Source organism: Meles meles, chromosome X (genome assembly GCF_922984935.1).
Source record: "Meles meles chromosome X, mMelMel3.1 paternal haplotype, whole genome shotgun sequence".
Taxonomy (NCBI): domain Eukaryota; kingdom Metazoa; phylum Chordata; class Mammalia; order Carnivora; family Mustelidae; genus Meles; species Meles meles.
Window position 1 is genome coordinate 45,817,605 of NC_060087.1, and position 21,945 is coordinate 45,839,549.

Consider the following 21,945-nt stretch of genomic DNA (forward strand, 5'->3'; position numbering starts at 1 on the left):
TATATTATAATAATTATTAATATGTAATATATCATATATAATGGAATATTACTTGGCCACCAAAAAGAATGAAACCTTGCCATTTGCAATAACATGGATGGAGCTAGAGAGTATTATGCTAAGTGAAAAAAGATAATCAGAGAAAGAAATGCCATATGGTTTCACTCGTTCAAGAAACAAAATAAATGAACATAGTGGTGGGGGGGAAGAGAGGCCAGCCAAGAAACAGACTCTTTACTATAGAAAACAAACTTATGGCTACTGAAGGGGAGGTGGATGGGGGTATGGTTTAAATAGATGATGGGATGATGGGTATTAAGGAATGCACTTGTTGCAATGAGCACCAAGTGTTATCTGTAAGTGATGAATCACTAAACACTACACCTAAAACTAATCCTTCACTATATGTTAGCTAGCTGGAATTTGGGGGACTTCATCAAGATTAAAAGCTTCTGTACAGCAAAGGAAACAGTCAACAAAACTAAGAAGCAACCCACGGAATGGGAGAAGATATTCACAAATGACACTACAGACACAGGGCTGATACCCAAGATCTATAAAGAACTTCTGAAACTCAACACCCCCCCAAAAAATAATCATGTCAAAAAAATGGGCAAAAGACATGAACAGAAATGGAACAAATAATCCTAAAACTTAAATGGAACCAGAAAAGACCTCAAATAGCCAAAGGAATGTTGAAAAAGAAAGCCAAAGTTGGTGGCATCAAAATTTCAGACTTTAAGCTCTTACAAAGCTGTCATCATCAAGACAGTATGGTACTGACACAAAACACACAGACCGATGGAAGAGAATAGAGAGTCCAGAAATAGATCCTCAACTCTATGGTCAACTAATCTTTGACAAAGCAGGAAAGAATGTCCAATGGAAAAAAGACAGTCTCTTCAACAAATGGTGTTGGGAAAATTGGACAGCCACATGCAGAAAAAAGAAACTGGACCACTTCCTTACACCACACATGAAAATAGACTCAAAATGGATGAAGGACCTCAATGTGAGAAAGGAATCCATCCAAATCCTTGAGGAGAACAAAAGCAGCAACCTCTTCGACCTCAGCCACAGCAACTTCTTCCTAGGAACATCGCCATAGGCAAGGGAAGCAAGGGCAAAAATGAACTATTGGGATTTCATCAAGATCAAAATCTTTTGCACAACAAAGGAAACAGTTAACAAAACCAAAAGACAACTGACAGAATGGGAGAAGATATTTGCAAATGACTTATCAGATAAAGGGCTAGTATCCAAAATCTATAAAGAGCTTAGCAAACTCAACACCCAAAGAACAAATAATCCAATCAAGAAATGGGCAGAGGACATGAACAGACATTTCTGCAAAGAAGACACCCAGATGGCCAACAGACACATGTAAAAGTGCTCCACATCACTCGGCATCAGGGAAATACAAATCAAAACCACAATGAGATACCACCTCACACGTCAGAATGGCTAAAATTAACAAGTCAGGAAATGACAGATGCTGGCGAGGATGCAGTGAAAGGGGAAACCTCCTACACTGTTGGTGAGAATGCAAGATGGTGCAACCACTATGGAAAACAGCATGGAGGTTCCTCCAAATGTTGAAAATAGAGCTACCCTATGACCCAGCAATTGCACTACTGGGTATTTACCCTAAAGATAAGAAGTGGTATATATATATATATAATGAAATACTATGCAGTCAACAAAAGAAATGAAATCTTGCCATTTGCGATGACATGGTTGGAACTGGAGGGTATTATGCTTAGCAAAATAAGTCAATCAGAGAAAGACAACTCTCATATAATCTCCCTGATATGAGGAAGTGGAGATGCAACATGGGGGGTTTGGGGGGTAGGAAAAGAATAAATGAAACAAGATGGGATCGGGAGGGAGACAAACCATAAGAGACTCTTAATCTCACAAAACAAACTGTGGGTTGCTGGGGGGAGGGGTGTGGGGAGAGGCTGGTGTGGTTATGGACATTGGGGAGGGTATGTGCTATGGTGAGTGCTGTGAAGAGTGTAAACCTGACGATTCACAGACCTGTACCCCTGGGGATAATAATACATTATATGTTTATAAAATTTTTTTTTAAATTTTAAAAAAGACATGAACAGACACTTATCCAATGAAGACATACAAATGGCTATCAGACACATGAAAAAATGTTCATCATCACTAGTCGTCAGGGAAAGTCAAATCAAAACCACATTGAGATACCACCTTACAGCAGTTAGAATGAGAAAAATTAACAAGGCAGGAAACAACAAATGATGGAGAGGTTGTGGAGAAAGGGGAACCCTCTTACACTGTTGGTGGGAATGCAAGTTGGTGCAGCCACTTTGGAAAACAGTGTGGAGATTCCTCAAAAAATTACAAATAGAGCTACCCTATGACTTGGCAATTGTACTACTGGGTATTTACACCAAAGATACAGATGTAGTGAAAACGAGAGCCATATGTACCCCCAATGTTCATAGTAGCAATGTTCACATTAACCAAACTGGAAAAAGCTGAGATGCCCTTCAACAGATGAATGGATAAAGAAGATTTGGTCCATATATACAACGGAATATTACTCAGCCATCAGAAAGGATGAATACCCAACTTTTGCATCAATATGGATGGGAGTGGAGAAGATTATGCTGAGTGAAATAGGCCAAGCAGAGAAGGTCAATTATCATACGATTTCACTTACTTATGGAACATAAGGAATAACATGGAAGACAATAGGAGAAGGAAAGGAAAAGTGAACTGGGGGAAATCGGAGGGGAAGACAAAGCATGAGAGACTGTGAACTCTGAGAAACAAACTGAAGGTTTTAGAGGGGACTGAGGTGGGAGTTAGGTGAGCCTGGTGGTGGGTATTAAGGAGGGCACATATTGCATGGAGCACGAGGTGTCATACATAAACAATGAATCTTGGAATGCTACATCAAAAACTATTGATATATTTTATGGTGATTAATATAACACAATAAATTTTTTTAAAATAAGTTGGAGTAAAAAAGAGATACAACTAGAAAGAAATAAACAAACTTAATTTTATTTGTAGATGATATGATTGTCTATATAGAAAGTTCAAAAATTTTCAAAGACTTTATGTCTTTGAACATGTTGATTCCCAACACTCATGATTTTTGATTCTCGGGTTTCCTGTTTGTGGATTTCTGCATGTGGGCAGATTTTCATCTAGAGAGCTTAGTATTCTTAGATAAGATGGGAAACTTGTGTAAAAAAAGATCAAATAGAAGAAAAGGATGATACATCTATTACTAATCTGTCTCTTTTTTTTTAGTTTTTTTTTTTATTTGTTTATTTACAGCATAACAGTGTTCATTGTTTGGGCATCACACCCAGTGCTCCATGCAGTACGTGCCCTCCCTATTACCCACCACCTGGTTCCTCAACCTCCCACCCCCCCCACCCCTTCAAAACCCTCTGGTTGTTTTTCAGAGTCCATAGTCTCTCATGGTTCATCTACCCTTCCAGTTTCCCTCAACTCCCTCTCCTCTCCATCTCCCCATGTCCTCCATGTTCTTTGTTATGCTCCACAAATAAGTGAGACCATATGATACTTGACTCTCTCTGCTTGACTTATTTCGCTCAGCATAATCTCTTCCAGTCCCGTCCATGTTGCTACAAAAGTTGGGTATTCATCCCTTCTGATGGAGGCATAATACTCCATTGTGTATATGGACCACATCTTCCTTATCCATTTATCCGTTGAAGGGCATCTTCGTTCTTTCCACAGTTTGGCGACCGTAGCCATTGCTGCAATAAACATTGGGGTACAGATGGCCCTTCTTTTCACTACATCTGTATCTTTTTTTTTTCAAAGATTTATTTATTTGACAGATAGAGATCACAAGTAGGCAGAGAGGCAGTCAGAGAGAGAGAGAGAGGAGGAAGCAGGCTCCCAGCCAAACAGAGAGCCCAATGCGGGGCTCAATTCCAGGACCCTGGGATCATGACCTGAGCTGAAGGCAGAGGCCTTAACCCGCTGAGCCACCCAGGTGCCCCTACATCTGTATCTTTGGGGTAAATACCCAGCAGTGCAATTGCAGGGTCATAGGGAAGCTCTATTCTTAATTTCTTCAGGAGTCTCCACACTGTTCTCCAAAGTGGCTGCGCTAACTTGCATTCCCACCAACAGTGTAAGAGGGTTCCCCTTTCTCCACATCCTCTCCAACACACGTTGTTTCCTGTCTTGCTAATTTTGGCCATTCTAACTGGTGTCAGGTGGTATCTCAATGTAGTTTTAATTTGAATCTCCCTGATGGCTAGTGATTATGAGCATTTTTTCATGTGTCTACTAATCTGTCTCTTGCTCCTTCTCTAAACTGTCTTGAAACTCATCAAATGCCATAGTGAAATAGATACATAAATTTTGTTATATTCATATCATACTATGTGAAAATTAATGATCTACAGCTACACACATCAACCAAGATGAATCACACAAATACAACCTTAAAGAACTTAGACATTAAATATTACAACCTGTCTGAATCCATTTATATAAATTATTAAAACAGGCAAAACTAATCTATCTTGTTTGGAAATCAGTATATTGATGATCCTTGAAGAAGGAGTAAGGAATAGAAGAGTCAAGAAAGAAGAATTACCCGAAGGAAATAAATCAACTATTCTCTGTAAGTATTTCATAGTACAGAAGAATTTATCCATAATACACATTCACTTAAACAGTAGCTCAAAGACGGGAAATTAAGCTAACAGAATGTGATGAAAGGAAAAATTTCTGAGCTTAAGAAATGAACCAAGAACTAAAACAAAAACAAAAGCAAACAAAAAACACAAAACACCATCGTAAGGCTAACAAATATATTAGAAATAGGAAGAAAATAAGTCAAGCAGAGAGAGTCAATTATCATATGGTTTCACTTATTTGTGGAGCATAACAAATAACACAACATGGAGGACATAGGGAGATGGAGAGGAGAAAGAAGTTGAGGGAAATTGGAAGGGGAGATGAACCATGAGAGACCATGGACTCCGAAAAACAACCTGAGGGTTTTGAAGGGGCGGGGGGGGGGGGGAGGTTGAGGAACCAGGTGGTGGGTAATAGGGAGGGCACATATTGCATGGAGCACTGGGTGTGGTGCAAAAACAATGAATTCTGTTACGCTGGAAAGAAATTTAAAAAAAAAAGAAAGAAATAGGAAGAAAAGCAACCAAGAGAAAAAGTAGGAATAACATCAGCTACCTCATACCCAAACCCTGCTTTCTTTTACCTTTTAAAAGTCTTTATTCTAATTCCAGGTAGTTAACATACAGTGTAATGTTAGTTTCAGGCATACGATAGAGTGATTTAACACTTCCATACAACACCAGGCACCCATCACAAGTGTACTCCTTAATCCCCATCACCTATTTCACCCATTCCCCCATCCACCTTCCCTCTGGAAATCATCTGTTTGTTCTCTACAGGCATTGATTTCTTTTTTTTTAAAGATTTTATTTATTTATTTGACAGAGAGATCAGATGTAGGCAGAGAGGCAAGCAGAGAGAGAGAGAGAGAGAGGGAAGCAGGCTCCCTGCTGAGCAGAGAGCCCCATGCGGGACTCGATCCCAGGACCCTGAGATCATGACCTGAGCCGAAGGCAGCGGCTTAACCCACTGAGCCACCCAGGTGCCCCCAGGCATTGATTTCTAATATCATTCTCTCATGAAAGGAATCAGAGCTTCTTGAAGAAATGATTAATTCTAGGACTGAAGGAGGAAATATACAACATGAGTATGGAGCATCTTGTAGTACCAGAAAGTGAAAAAGTACTGAAAGTACTTAAGTACTGAAAAAAAATTGATAACGGGGTTAAGTCAAAGAAACACAGGAGCTAACTGAAAGATATTCTAGTGGCGAAGGCTGAAACAATTCAGGGAAAAATAAACAAAACAGTACTGAATTATAATCCAAAATCCAAAATATAAAATATGTACCCATGATAATAAGTGATTGAAGAAAATAAATGGAGGTGAATAGAAAATTTCCCATGGTAAAAAATTCAAAATAATTCTTTATAGAAACCCCATGCTCAAGGAGGTTGAATATAGTCTCCACTCCTTAAGTGTGAGCTGCTCATAATGACTTAATTCCAAAGAGTAAATTATGGAAAAGTGGAAAAAAGAGCAAGTTTCTCATGAAGAAACCCGCCATACTGTACTTCAGCCAGATAATTAAAGTTAACCTCAACAGTGATAAATCATGTTGATAGTATGTACCCTTAATATAATGTGATGAGAATGACACTTAACATCTGTGATATTCCATAAGACCAGTCTATTCATGAAACAAACATAAGACAAAACCCAAGTTGGGGATATTCTGCAAAATATCTTGGCAATACTCTTCAATACATGTCAAAGTCATCAAAAACAAAGAAAGACTAAGAAACTGTCACAGAGAGGAGGAAACTAAGGAGACATGATAACGTGGTATCCTGGATGGAATTTTTTTTTTTTTACCAGTATGGATGGAATCTTATAACAGAAAGAGAGTAGGTAAAACCAAGGAAGTGTGGACTTTAGTTAGCAAGTATTACTATTGGTCCACTAATTGTGGCAAATTTACCACACTAATGTAAGATGTTCATAATAAAGGAAACTATGCAATCTGTACTATCTTCACAATTTTTCTGTGAATCTAAAGTTCTTCCAAAATGGAATGTTTATTTTAAAACGAATAATTTTAAGAAGAAACTGGACTGTGATCATAACAGTGAATGCAAAGAAAAAACACAGGAAAATTGGGATGCTTGGGTGGCTCAGTCAGGGTGTTTTTTTTTTTAATTGTTATGTTAGTCACCATACAGCACATCATTAGTCTTTGATGTAGTGTTCCATGATTCATTGTTTGTGTATAACACCCAGTGCTCCGTGTAGTACATGCCCTCCTTAATAATACCCACCACCAGGCTAACCCATCCCCCCACCCACCTCCCCTCTAAAATGCTCCATTTTTTTCTCAGAGTCCATAGTCTCTCATGGTTCATTTCCCCCTCCAATTCCCCCCCTTCATTTTTCCCTTCCTTCTCCCAATGTCCTTAAGTGGATGCCTTTGGCTCCAGTCATGATCCCAGGGTCCTGGCATCAGGTCCTGAATCAGGCTCCTTGCTTAGCGAGGAGCCTTCTTCTCCCTATCCCTTTGGTGCTCCCCTTGCTTGTGCTCTCTCTCTCTCACAAATAAATAAAATATTTTTTTTAAAGAAAGAAAACAGGAAAATTTAGCAATTAGGAAAATCATAAAAATGGGAAACAAATTAATAGAAAATTAGCTTAATTGGATCCCTAAGATATATGAATCTATTAAAATTTCAACAGTGTAGGAAATTCCTCTTGAAGTAGAAGACATGCTGAAGTTCTGGCTCATAAAAGCACCCCATATATTGGAAAATGTGTAGAAAAATAATGACAGTGATGAATCCAGACTAATTTATTTAGATGGAAATATAAAAACATAATTATTCATATGGCCAAGTAGAGAAGGCAAATCGCCTACAAAGTGGAAAAATTAGTTTGAGCTCAGAATTTGCCACACCAGCATTTTATGGCAAAGGTCGATGGAGCAATGTCATAAAACTATGAGCGGACTAACTATGACTCAAAAGTATCATACACAACCAAAATAGCTGTTGAATATAAAGGTAACTTATGTACATTTTCAAACATGAAAGAATATATGGAAGGACCCTATTAAAAGAATAATCACAGTGCTTAATGATGAAGTCTCATTAACTCATAGATGAATACTAATGCATAAACCAGGAATTTAAAAAGTGTGAGTATAATGAATGGTGCTGAACACTAAACTCATTTACAACTAGAATGAACACTAAACAATTAGGAGGTTATGAGCACAGAACAGAAGGCAAGCATTATGAAAATGGTCAAAGTGAAAAATAATACAAGTATCAAAAGTAAGTTGAGAAGGGGATTAGCTAGTCTAGTTTCAGGAATTAAGATTACCTTCTCCTATTCTAATTTTATGCCAGAGAGCAAAAGTAGTTCTTTTGTGGAGGTCAAAACCTTAAGTGATTTCAACATGTTTTATATACAAAGTAGCAGTCCATGAACAATAGGACTAAATGAATGGAACCCCAGTGAAGAAGAAAAAAGAAAAAGAACAGATCCATAAATGATCCAGATTTTAGAATTCAAGAAAATAGATGAAAAGAATCTCACCAGGTAAATATATAAAAATTACCCCATAAAATTTTAGAAATAAAAATAAAATAATGAATTAAAAATACAACAGATTGATTTAGAACCAGGTAAGACAAGAAGAGAGGAATAGGAACTGGAAAATATATCAGATTAAAATATCCAGAATGAACCATTTGCATCAACATGGATGGAACTAAAAGGGATTATGCCAAGTGAAATAAGTCAAGGAGAGAAAGACAATTATCCTATGGTTTCACTCATATGTGGAATATAAGGAATAGTGCACAGGACCACAGGGGAAGGGAGGGAAAAAGGAATGGGAAGAAATCGGAGAGGAAGAAAAATCATGAGAGGCGCTGGTCCCTGGGAAACAAACTGAGGGTTATGGAAGGAAGGAGGGTGGGAGGATGGGGTGACTGGGTGATGGATATTAAGGAAAGCACCTGTTGGGATGAGCACTGGGTATTATATGCAACTAATGAATCACTGAACACTACATCAAAAACTAATGATGTACTACTATATGTTGGCTAATTGAACATAATAATAAAAATTTTTATTACTATTATTTTTATTTTTTTTTGCCTAGCCAAATTTTTTTAAATTTATTTTCAGCATAACAGTGTTCATTGTTTTTGCACCACACCCAGTGCTCCATGCAGTACGTGCCCTCCCTATTACCCACCACCTGGTTCCTAAACCTCCCACCCCCCCGCCCCTTCAAAACCCTCTGAGCGAAATAAGTCAAGCAGAGAGAGTCAAGTATCATATGGTCTCACTTATTTGTGGAGCATAACAAAGAACATGGAGGACATGGGGAGATGGAGAGGAGAGGGAGTTGAGGGAAACTGGAAGGGGAGATGAACCATGAGAGACTATGGACTCTGAAAAATAATAAAAAATTTTTTAAAAATGAAAAATAATGTTGGGGCGCCTGGGTGGCTCAGTGGGTTAATGCCTCTGCCTTCGGCTCAGGTCATGATCTCAGGGTCCTGGGATCGAGCCCCGCATTGGGATCTCCACTTGGCGGGGAGCCTGCTTCCCCCTCTCCCTCTCTACCTGCTTCTCTGCCTGCTGTGATCTCTCTCTCTCTCTGTCAAATAAATAAATAAAATCTTTAAAAAAATAATGTTGACTGCTGTCAATTGTGTAAGACTGATGATTCACAGACTTGTACCCCTGGAAAAAATAATACATAATATATTTATTAAAAAATAAAATATCCAGAATGAGAAGTAGAAAGCAAAAAGGACAGAAGGCCAAAAAGTCAGTGTAAGATACATGAGAAATAGAGAATATTTATAACATATATCTAATTTCAGGAGTGCCTGTGTGGCTCACTCTATTAAGTGTCCGACCCTTGATCTCAGCTTAGGTCTTGATCTCAGGGTTATGAGTTCAAGCCACGTGTTGGGCTTAAGCCCAGTGTGGAGCCTACTTAATAATAATGATAATGATAATAATAATAAATTGAATTTTAGTCAGTCTCAGGCAGAAAAGAAGGAGAGAGAATGAGGCAGAATGGACATCCTTCAGGTAGAGTGAAATGATCACCAATGGAAACATTGAAATTGAAGGGGAAAATATATGGGTTATTCTAAATGAATATTGGTTATGAAAAAATGATAATAGTTTCATATGGACCTGAAAATATATGTAAAATTAAAATACATTTTTAAAATAACACAGAAGATGAGGAACGTGAGGGGAACTAAGGTGTTTTATTATCCTTGCACTTTACTGGGAAATAGTGGAAGTATCTACAAAAATTAGGCACTAATAAGCAAAATTCATAGTGTATTCTTTTTTTAAAGATTCTATTTATTTATTTAACAGATAGAGAGAGAGATCACAAGTAGGCAGGGAGGCAGGCAGAGAGAGAGGGGGAAGCAGGCTCCCCACTGAGCAGAGAGCCTCATGTGGGGCTCGACCCCAGGACCCTGGGATCATGACCCAACCGGAAGGCAGAGGTTTAACCCACTGAGCCACCCAGGTGCCCCCATAGTGTATTCTTGAGAAAAGTCACTAAAAGAAAAAGAATTGTACATCTAACAAGCTACTGAAGAGGAAATGTCAGAAGGTGACAAAACAGACAAACTTGGTTACTCACAAGGTGACAAAGCAACCAAACAAAAATGACACCAAACACATGGGAGACACAGAAGCAAATCCTACGATGGTAGATTTAAACAGAAATATATCAGCAATTACATTAAAGCTTAATGAACTAAAAATTTAGAAATGAGGATATCAATGAAATAGAAAAACAGACATAGCATATATGAAATAAAACTAAAAATTTATTTGCAAATGTTATGACTGTTGAACCAATAGCATGACTGATGAAGGGAAAAAAAGGAAAATAGAGAAAGCATAAATTACAGTATCAGGAATGAATGAGATGATAACATTCAAGACGTACATATTTAAAGGCTGCTGGTGTAAAATTGTTATGGACAACTTTACACTAACAAATTTGAGGATTTACATAAAAAGAAAAATTCCTTGAGAGAAACTTACCAAATCTGACAGAAGAAATAGAAAATATGATTGATCTTAAAATTATTGTTAAAACTATAGATCATTAAACGCCTTCCCACAAAGAAAATTGGGGGCATGGATTGCTCAACCATTGAATCCTTCAAACACTTGGAAAAGAAATGGCACCAGTTTTGTGGCTGCATAATACTCCATTCTGTGTGTGTGTGTGTGTGTGTGTGTGTGTGTGTGTGTGTGTCACATCTTCCTAGTCCAGTTTGTCTATTGATGGACACAGGTTGCTTCTGCATGTTGACTGTGTTAAATAATGTTGCAATAAACATAGGGATGCATATATATTCCAAATTAGTGGGGTTTTTTTGGATAATATCCAGTAGTGGAACTATTGGATCATATGATATTTCTATTTAAAATTTTTTGTTGTTGTTGTTGTTATAGTTTTAGTTTTTTTTCAGTATTTAAATTTATTTATTTTTTCAGTGTAACAGTATTCATTGTTTTTGCACAACACCCAGTGCTCCATGCAATACGTGCCCTCCCTATTACCCACCACCTGTTCCTCCAACTACCCATCCCCGACCCTTCAAAACCTTCAGGTTGTTTTTCAGAGTCCATAGTCTCTTATGGTTCGCCTCCCCTTCCATTTTTTTTATAAACATATAATGTATTTTTATCCCTAGGGGTACAGGTCTGTAAATCACCAGGTTTACACACTTCACAGCACTTACCATAGCACATACCCTCCCCAGTGTCCATAACCGCCTCCCCCTCTCCCAACCCCACCTCCCCCCAGCAACCCCCAGTTTGTTTTGGGAGATTAAGAGTCATTTATGGTTTGTCTCCCTCCCAATCCCATCTTGTTTCATTTATTCTTCTCCTATCCCCCTAACCCCCCATGTTGCATCTCCATGTCCTCATATCAGGGAGATCATATAATAGTTGTCTTTCTCTGATTGACTTATTTCACTAAGCATGATACCCTCTAATTCCATCCACATCATCGCAAATGGCAAGATTTCATTTCTTTTGATGGCTGCATAGTATTCCATTGTGTATATATACCACATCCTCTTTATCCATTCATCTGTTGATGGACATCTAGGTTCTTTCCATAGTTTGGCTATTGTAGACATTGCTGCTATAAACATTCAGGTACATGTGCCCCTTCGGATCACTGCGTTTGTATCTTTAGGGTAAATACCCAGTAGTGCAATTGCTGGGTCATAGGGTAGTTCTTGTACAGGAATTCAGTAAAGTGTCAGGATATAAAATCAATGCACAGAAATCAGTTGCATTTCTGTACACCAACAACAAGACAGAAGAAAGAGAAATTAAGGAGTCAATCCCATTTACAATTGCACCCAAAACTATAAGATATCTAGGAATAAACCTAACCAAAGAGGCTAAGAATCTATACGCAGAAAACTATAAAGTACTCATGAAAGAAAGTGAGGAAGTCACAAAGAAATGGAAAAAAGTTCTATTTTAAATTTTTTGAAGAAACTTGAGATTGCTATCCACAGTGACTATAACAATTTACACTCCCACCAACAGTTCATGAGCATTCTGTTTTCTCCACAACTTTGCCAGCATTTGTTATTTCTTGCTGTTTTGGTTTTAGCCATTCTGACAGGTGTGAGGTGCTATCTTCTTTTGGTTTTGATTTGCATTTCCTGATGATTAGTGTTGCTGAGCACCATGTTCTACAGTATATTAATATTAGGTAAAAACTAATGCAGCAACGTGTGTCAACTATACTCAAAAAAAAAAAAAAAAGAGAGAGAGAGAGAAAGAGAGAGAAAGAAATGGCACCAGTTATAAATAAAGCCTTTGATAGAGAAGTACCTCCTTTCAAACTATTTTAACTATCTGGCAAATATCTTGACCCAAGATGGGACACAGAACTTACAAAAGGCAGAATAATTACAAAACATTAACAAATAGAATCCAGCAATATATATATATATATATACATATATATATATAAATAAATATATATATACAGGATAGTATATGTGATTAACACATAATTAAACAAGGCAAGGGTGATTTAATATTAGAAAAATTTATCAGTGTAATTCCACACATTAATAAAGTGGAATAGATTTTATGACAGTCTCAAGGATATAGAACAAAATAATTCTACAAAATTAATTATTTATTGAAAAATTCTTAGAAAATTAGTGAATAGAGTCCTGATAAATACTCTCCATAAAACATGTAGCAATATCAAGAGCAGTGAACTATTTAAAACATTCTACCTAAAATTCACAATGGTACAGGTAGACAAGAAAAATGATATAGATTGGAAAAGATGGAATAGAAATGTTATTATTAACACATGGTGTTACCAAAAACATAGAAAATCCAAAAGAATTGACAAATTATTAGAATTAATATGTTAATTTAGCAAATACTGCCAAAATGGCTCCATAGAGATAATATAATAAAAATGTTAAAACACAGCAGTTTTTGTTTTTGTTTTACCTTTTTTTCCATTTTATTTATTTTTTCAGCGTAACAGTATTCATTGTTTTTGCACAACACCCAGTGCTCCATGCAAAACATGCCCTCCCCATTACCCACCACCTGTTCCCCCAACCTCCCACCCCTGACCCTTCAAAACCCTCAGGTTGTTTTTCAGAGTCCATAGTCTCTTATGGTTCACCTCCCCTTCCAAAATTTTTTTTTAATAAACATATAATGTATTTTTATCCCCAGGGGTACAGTTCTGTGAATCGCCAGGTTTACACACTTCACAGTACTCATGATAGCACACACCCTCCCCAATGTCCATAGCCCCCTCCCCCTCTCCCAATCCCACCTCCCCCCAGCAACCCCCAGTTTGTTTTGGGAGATTAAGAGTCATTTATGGTTTGTCTCCCTCCCAATCCCATCTTGTTTCATTTATTCTTCTCCTATCCCCCTAACCCCCCATGTTGCATCTCCATGTCCTCATATCAGGGAGATCATATAATAGTTGTCTTTCTCTGATTGACTTATTTCACTAAGCATGATACCCTCTAATTCCATCCACATCATCGCAAATGGCAAGATTTCATTTCTTTTGATGGCTGCATAGTATTCCATTGTGTATATATACCACATCCTCTTTATCCATTCATCTGTTGATGGACATCTAGGTTCTTTCCATAGTTTGGCTATTGTAGACATTGCTGCTATAAACATTCAGGTACATGTGCCCCTTCGGATCACTGCGTTTGTATCTTTAGGGTAAATACCCAGTAGTGCAATTGCTGGGTCATAGGGTAGTTCTTGTACAGGAATTCAGTAAAGTGTCAGGATATAAAATCAATGCACAGAAATCAGTTGCATTTCTGTACACCAACAACAAGACAGAAGAAAGAGAAATTAAGGAGTCAATCCCATTTACAATTGCACCCAAAACTATAAGATATCTAGGAATAAACCTAACCAAAGAGGCTAAGAATCTATACGCAGAAAACTATAAAGTACTCATGAAAGAAAGTGAGGAAGTCACAAAGAAATGGAAAAAAGTTCTATTTTAAATTTTTTGAAGAAACTTGAGATTGCTATCCACAGTGACTATAACAATTTACACTCCCACCAACAGTTCATGAGCATTCTGTTTTCTCCACAACTTTGCCAGCATTTGTTATTTCTTGCTGTTTTGGTTTTAGCCATTCTGACAGGTGTGAGGTGCTATCTTCTTTTGGTTTTGATTTGCATTTCCTGATGATTAGTGTTGCTGAGCACCATGTTCTACAGTATATTAATATTAGGTAAAAACTAATGCAGCAACGTGTGTCAACTATACTCAAAAAAAAAAAAAAAAGAGAGAGAGAGAGAAAGAGAGAGAAAGAAATGGCACCAGTTATAAATAAAGCCTTTGATAGAGAAGTACCTCCTTTCAAACTATTTTAACTATCTGGCAAATATCTTGACCCAAGATGGGACACAGAACTTACAAAAGGCAGAATAATTACAAAACATTAACAAATAGAATCCAGCAATATATATATATATATATACATATATATATATAAATAAATATATATATACAGGATAGTATATGTGATTAACACATAATTAAACAAGGCAAGGGTGATTTAATATTAGAAAAATTTATCAGTGTAATTCCACACATTAATAAAGTGGAATAGATTTTATGACAGTCTCAAGGATATAGAACAAAATAATTCTACAAAATTAATTATTTATTGAAAAATTCTTAGAAAATTAGTGAATAGAGTCCTGATAAATACTCTCCATAAAACATGTAGCAATATCAAGAGCAGTGAACTATTTAAAACATTCTACCTAAAATTCACAATGGTACAGGTAGACAAGAAAAATGATATAGATTGGAAAAGATGGAATAGAAATGTTATTATTAACACATGGTGTTACCAAAAACATAGAAAATCCAAAAGAATTGACAAATTATTAGAATTAATATGTTAATTTAGCAAATACTGCCAAAATGGCTCCATAGAGATAATATAATAAAAATGTTAAAACACAGCAGTTTTTGTTTTTGTTTTACCTTTTTTTCCATTTTATTTATTTTTTCAGCGTAACAGTATTCATTGTTTTTGCACAACACCCAGTGCTCCATGCAAAACATGCCCTCCCCATTACCCACCACCTGTTCCCCCAACCTCCCACCCCTGACCCTTCAAAACCCTCAGGTTGTTTTTCAGAGTCCATAGTCTCTTATGGTTCACCTCCCCTTCCAAAATTTTTTTTTAATAAACATATAATGTATTTTTATCCCCAGGGGTACAGTTCTGTGAATCGCCAGGTTTACACACTTCACAGTACTCATGATAGCACACACCCTCCCCAATGTCCATAGCCCCCTCCCCCTCTCCCAATCCCACCTCCCCCCAGCAACCCCCAGTTTGTTTTGTGAGATTAAGAGTCATTTATGGTTTGTCTCCCTCCCAATCCCATCTTTTTTCATTTATTCTTCTCCTATCCCCCTAACCCACCATGTTGCTTCTCCATGTCCTCATATCAGGGAGATCATATGATAGTTGTCTTTCTCCGATTGACTTATTTCACTAAGCATGATACGCTCTAGTTCCATCCACGTCGTCGCAAATGGCAAGATTTCATTTCTTTTGATGGCTGCATAGTATTCCATTGTGTATATATACCACTTCTTCTTTATCCATTCATCTGTTGATGGACATCTAGGTTCTTTCCATAGTTTGGCTATTGTAGACATTGCTGCTATAAACATTCAGGTACACGTGCCCCTTCGAATCACTATGTTTGTATCTTTAGGGTAAATACTCAGTAGTGCAATTGCTGGGTCATAGGGTAGCTCTATTTTCAACATTTGGAGGAACCTCCATGCTGTTTTCCATAGTGGTTGCACCATCTTGTATTCTCACCAACAGTGTAGGAGGTTTCCCCTTTCTCTGCATCCTCACCAGCATCTGTCATTCCCTGACTTGCTAATTTTAGCCATTCTGACTGGTGTGAGGTGGTATCTCATTGTGGTTTTGATTTGTATTTCCCTGATGCTGAGTGATGTGGAGCACTTTTACATGTGTCTGTTGGCCATCTGGGTGTCTTCTTTGCAGAAATGTCTGTTCCTGTCCTCTGCCCATTTCTTGATTGGATTATTTGTTCTTTGGGTATAGAGTTTGCTAAGTTCTTTATAGATTTTGGATACTAGCCCTTTATCTGATATGTCATTTGCGAATGTCTTCTCCCATTCTGTCAGTTGACTTTTGGTTTTGTTAATTGTTTCCTTTGCTGCAAAGGCTTTTGAGCTTGAAGAAGTCCCAATAGTTTGTTTTTGCCCTTGCTTCCCTTCCCTATGGCGATGTTCCTAGGAAGAAGTTTTTGCAGCTGAGGTCAAAGAGGTTGTTGCCTGTGTTCTCCTCAAGGATTTGGAGGGATTCCTTTCTCACATTGAGGTCCTTCATTCATTATGAGTCTATTTTCATGTGTGGTGTAAGGAAGTGGTCCAGTTTCTTTTTTCTGCATGTGGATGTCCAATTTCCCCAACACCATTTGTTGAAGAAACTGTCTTGTTTCCACTGGATATTCTTTCCTGCTTTGTCGAATAATAGTTGACCATAGAGTTGAGGGTCTATTTCTGGGCTCTCTATTCTGTTCCATTGATCTGTGTCTTGCATTTCTATACACCAATAATGGAGCAGCAGAAAGATAAATCAAGGAACCGATCCCAGTGACAATTGCAGCCAAAAAAAAAACAAACAAACAAACAAAACACACACACACAAGATACCTAGGAATAAACCTAAGTAAAGAGGTAAAAGATCTGTACTCTGAAAACTGTAGAACACTTATGAAAGAAATCCAAAGAACACAAAGAAATGGAAAAATATTCCATGCTCCTGGATTGGCAGAACAAACTTTGTTAAAATGTCTCTGCAACCCAAAGCAATCTACACATTCAATACAATCCCTATCAAAATACCACCAGCATTTTTCACAGAGCTAGAACAAACAATGCTAAAATTTGTATGTAACCACAAAAGACCCCAAAGGGGCAAAGCAGTCCTGAAAAAGAGAAGCGAAGTGGGAGACAACACAATGCCTGACTTCAAGCTATATTGAAAACCAGTAGTTTTTCCACAATGGGTTTGATGCCAGAACAGAGCTGTCATGAAAACCACCGCTAGACCTAACCTAAAATGGGAAAGGAAAAGACTCACATCAATATCTTCATCATGTGACACGTAGATTCAGGCAAGTCTAACACTATTGGTCATCTGTCCTACAAATGTGGCGGTATCAACAAAAGAACCATGGAAAATTTTGAGAAGAAGGCTGCTGAGATGGGAAAGAGCTCCTTCAGGTATACCTGGGTCTTGAACAAACCAAAAGCTGAATGTGAACGTGGTATCACCATGGATACCTCCCTGTGGAAATTTGAGACCAGCAAGTATTACGTGACCATCACTGATGCTCAAGGACACAGAGACTTTATCAAAAACATGGTTACAGGTACATCTCAGGCTTACTGTGCTGTCCTGATTATTGCTGCTGGCGTTGGTGAGTTTGAAGCAGACATCTCCAAGAATGAGCAGAGCCGTGAGCATGCCGTTCTGGCTTACACACTGGGTGTAAAACAACTAACTGTTGGTGTTAACAAAATGGATTCCACTGAGCCACCCTACAGCCAGAAGAGATACGAGGAAATCATTAAGGTAGGCAGTACCTACATTAAGAAAATGGGCTATAACCCCAACACAGTAGCATTAGTGCCAATTTCTGGTTGGAATGGTGACAACATGCCGGAGCCAACTGTTAGCGTGCCTTGGTTCAAGGGATGGAAAGTCACCAGAAAAGATGGGAATGCCAGTGGAACCACACTGCTTGAAGCTCTGGATTGCATTCTGCCACCAACTTGTCCAGCTGACAAGCCCGTGTCTACCTCTCCAGGACATCTACAGAATTGGTGGTACTGGTCCTGTCCCTGTGGGCCGAGTGGAGACTGGTGTTCTTAAACCTGGCATGGTGATCACCTTTGCTCCAGTCAATGTTACAACTGAAGCAAAGTCTGTCGAGATGCACCATGAAGCTTTGAGTGAGGCTCTTGCTGGGAACAATGTGAGCTTCAATGTCAAGAAGGTGTCTGTCAAAGGTGTTCATCATGGCAATGTGGCTGGTGACAGGAAAAATGATCCACCAATGGAAGCAGCTGGCTTCACAGCTCAGGTGATTATCTGGAACCATCCAGGTCAAATCAGTGCTGGATATGCACCTGTGCTGCATTGTCACATAGCTCATATTGCAAGTTTGATGAGCTGAAGGAGAAGATAGATCATCATTCTGGAAAGAAGCTGGAAGATGGTCCCAAGTTCTTGAGATCTGGTGATGCTGCCATTGTTGAGATGGTTCCTGGCAAGCCTATGCGTGTTGAGAGTTTCTCTGACTATCCTCCTCTGGGCCGTTTTGCTGTTCGTGACATGAGACCGATGGTTGCTGTGGGTGTCATCAAAGCAGTGGACAAAAAGACAGCTGGAGCTGGCATGGTCACCAAGTGTGCCCAGAAAGCTCAGAAGCCTAAATGAATATTATTCCCAATACCTGTCACTCCAGTCTTAATCAGCTGTGGAAGAATGGTCTCAGAATGGTTTGTGTCAGTTGACCATTTAAGTTTAATAGTAAAAGACTGGTTAATGATAACAATGCATCGTAAAACCTCCAGAAGGAAAGGAAAATGTCTTGTGGACCATTTGTTCTTTTTTTTCATGTGTGTAGCAATTCTAAGCTATTACTTTTTAAAATCAGTACTTTGTAATGGAAACAACTTGACCAAAAATCTGTCACAGAATTTTGAGACCCATTACAACATGAGTTTAATGAGGAAAAAAAAAAAGCTGTAGTCATCAAGACAGTATGGTACTGGCACAAAAGTAGACACCTAGATCAGTGGAATGGAATAGAACACCCAGAAATGGACCCACAACTATATGGTCAACTAATAGTCAATGAAGCAGGAAAGCGCATCCAGTGAAAACAAAGGCAGTCTCTTCCACAAACGGTGTTGGGGAAACTGGACAGCAACATGCAGGAGAATGAAAGGGACCCCTTTCTTACTCCATGTGCAAAAATAACTCTAAAATGGTTGAAAGACCTAAATGTGAGACAGGAAACGATCAAAATCCTAGAGGAGAGCATAGGCAGTAATCTCTATGACATCAGCCATAGCAGCTTCTTACTAGATATGTCTACTGAGGCAAGCGAAACAAAAGCTAAAATAAGCTATTGGTACTCCTTCAAAATAAAAAGCTTTTGCACGTTGAAGGAAACAATCAACAAAGCTAAAAGGCAACCTGGGGTGCCTGGGTGGCTCAGTCAGTTAAGCATCTGACTCTTGATTTTGGCTCAGGTCATGATCTCAGGATCTTGAGATTGAGCCCCACGTCAGGCTCCACACTCAGTGGGGAGTCTGCTGAAGATTCCCTCTCTCCCTCTCCCTCTGAACCTCACCCCACTCTCCCTCTCTCTCAAATAAATAAATAAATAAATAAATAAATAAATAAGTCCTTAAGAAAACCCAAAAGGCAACCTACTGAATGGGAGGAGATATTTCCAAATGATATATCTGATAAAGAGCTAATATCCAAAATTTATAAAGAATTTACCAAATTCAGCTCCCCAAACAAATAATGCAGTTAAGAAATGTACAGAAGATATGAACAGACTTCTCCAAAGAAGACACCCAGATGGTCAACAGACACATGAAAAGATGCTCAACATCACTGATCATCGGGAAAATCAAACCTACAGTGAGATATCACCCCACACACACCTGTCAGAATCACTGAAACCAACAACACAAAAAACAACAGGTATTGGTGAGGATTGGAGAAGAGGGAACCGTCTTGCACTGTTGGTGGGAATGCAAACTTGTGGAGCCACTGTGGAAGACAGTATGGAGGTTCCTCAGAAAGTTAGAAAATAGAACTACCCTATGATCCAGCAATCACACTACTGGGTATTAACTCAAATAATACAGGAACACTAATTCAAAGGGATACTAATTCAAAGCTGTTCAGCTCCTAGGTAACCATACAAATTCACATATATAAGTACCATTAATGTTAAAGTCTGTACAATATTGTTCATATAGCAAAAAACCTATGTTTATAGCAGCATTATTTACAGTAGCCAAATTATGGAAGCAGCACAAGTATCCATCGATAGATGAATGGATAAAGAAGATGTGGTATATACACACAATGGAATATTATTCAGCCACAAAAAAGGAAGTAATGTTGCCATTTGCAATGCCATGGATGGAGCTGGAGAGTATAATGTTAAGTGAAATAAGTCATTCAGAGAAAGACAAATACCATATGATTTCACTCATATGTGGAATTAAAGAAACACCAATAATGAGAGAGAGAGCGAAAGAAAGAGAGAGAGAGAGAGAAGAGCCAAGAAACAGATTCTTAACTATAGAGAACAAACCAATGGCTATCAGATGGGACGTGGCGGGGGGTGGGAAGGGTGAAATAGGTGATGGGGATTAAGGAGTGCACTTGCTGTGATGAGCACTGAGTCATGAATGGAATTGTTGAATCACTATGCTGTACACCTGAAACTAATATAACATTATATATTAACTATCCTGGAATTAAAATTAAATTAAATTTAATTACATTTAAAAAACACAGCAGGATTTTTGGAAATTGACAAGTTCATTTTAACATGTATATGGAAATGGAAGTAGAGAGAAAGAGCCAATTAATCTTGAAGAAGAAAAGCATAGCTGAAGGGCTCTATAAGAAGAGTTAGCAGAAAGTTGTAATGAAGACATTGTATTATTGGTGCAAGGATAAACAGACAGATGGAATAGACTAAAGAGTCCAGAAACACACATGCACATATATGGTCACTGATGATGTAAATGCCATTGCAGTGAGGTGGGGAAAAGATGGTCTTTTTTTTTTTAAGATTTTATTTATTTATTTGACAGACAAGAGACCACAAGTAGGCAGAGAGGCAGGCAGAGAGAGAGGAGGGAAGCAGGCTCCCCGCTGAGCAGAGAGCCAGATGTGGGGCTCGATCCCAGGACCCTGAGATCATGACCTGAGCCGAAAGCAGAGGCTTTAACCCACTGAGCCACCCAGGCGCCCCAAGATGGTCTTTTCAATAACTTGTGCAGTATCAGTTGTATATCCCTACAGGAAAAAAAAAAAAAAAAAGAATATTCCTCCATTCTCACAAAATGTGAAACAATCCATTTGAGATGTATTCCACATCTAAGTAAGAAATGTAAAATAATAAAGCTTTTAGAAGAAAATACAGGCAGGCAGCTGGTGTGGCTTGCTGGAGCCAGCGTGGGCAATTAGGACTTTGCTCTCTAAATATTGAGGCTCTGGATTCTGATTGTTGATCACAGCTTTTCATGGCCTAGGAGCTGGCAGCTTCTCAGAAAGTTAAACACAGAACTACCATATGACCTAGCAATTCCACTCGTAGGTATATATCCAGAAAATTTGAGAGCAAGGACTCGAACAGAAATTTGTATACCCACGTTCATAGCAGCATTATTGACAGCAGCCAAAAGGTGTAAACAGCCACGTGTCCATCAACTGATGAATCGGTAAATGATTTGTGGTATATGCATGCAATGGAATTTTAATCAGATATTTTAAAAATGAAATTTTGACATATGCCTCAACATGGATGGACCTTGAAAATGTTATGCTAACTAAAATAAGGCAGACACAGTAAAACAAATACTATATTTGTGTTTATACCATATCATGTATTTTGCTTACA

General features: G+C 38.2%; 1 pseudogene; it reads left to right on the top strand.

The window, feature by feature from the left end:
* The first annotated feature begins 17,339 nt into the window (after positions 1-17,339).
* On the top strand, positions 17,340-18,722 carry LOC123935435 (annotated as a pseudogene).
* Positions 18,723-21,945: the final 3,223 nt, after the last annotated feature.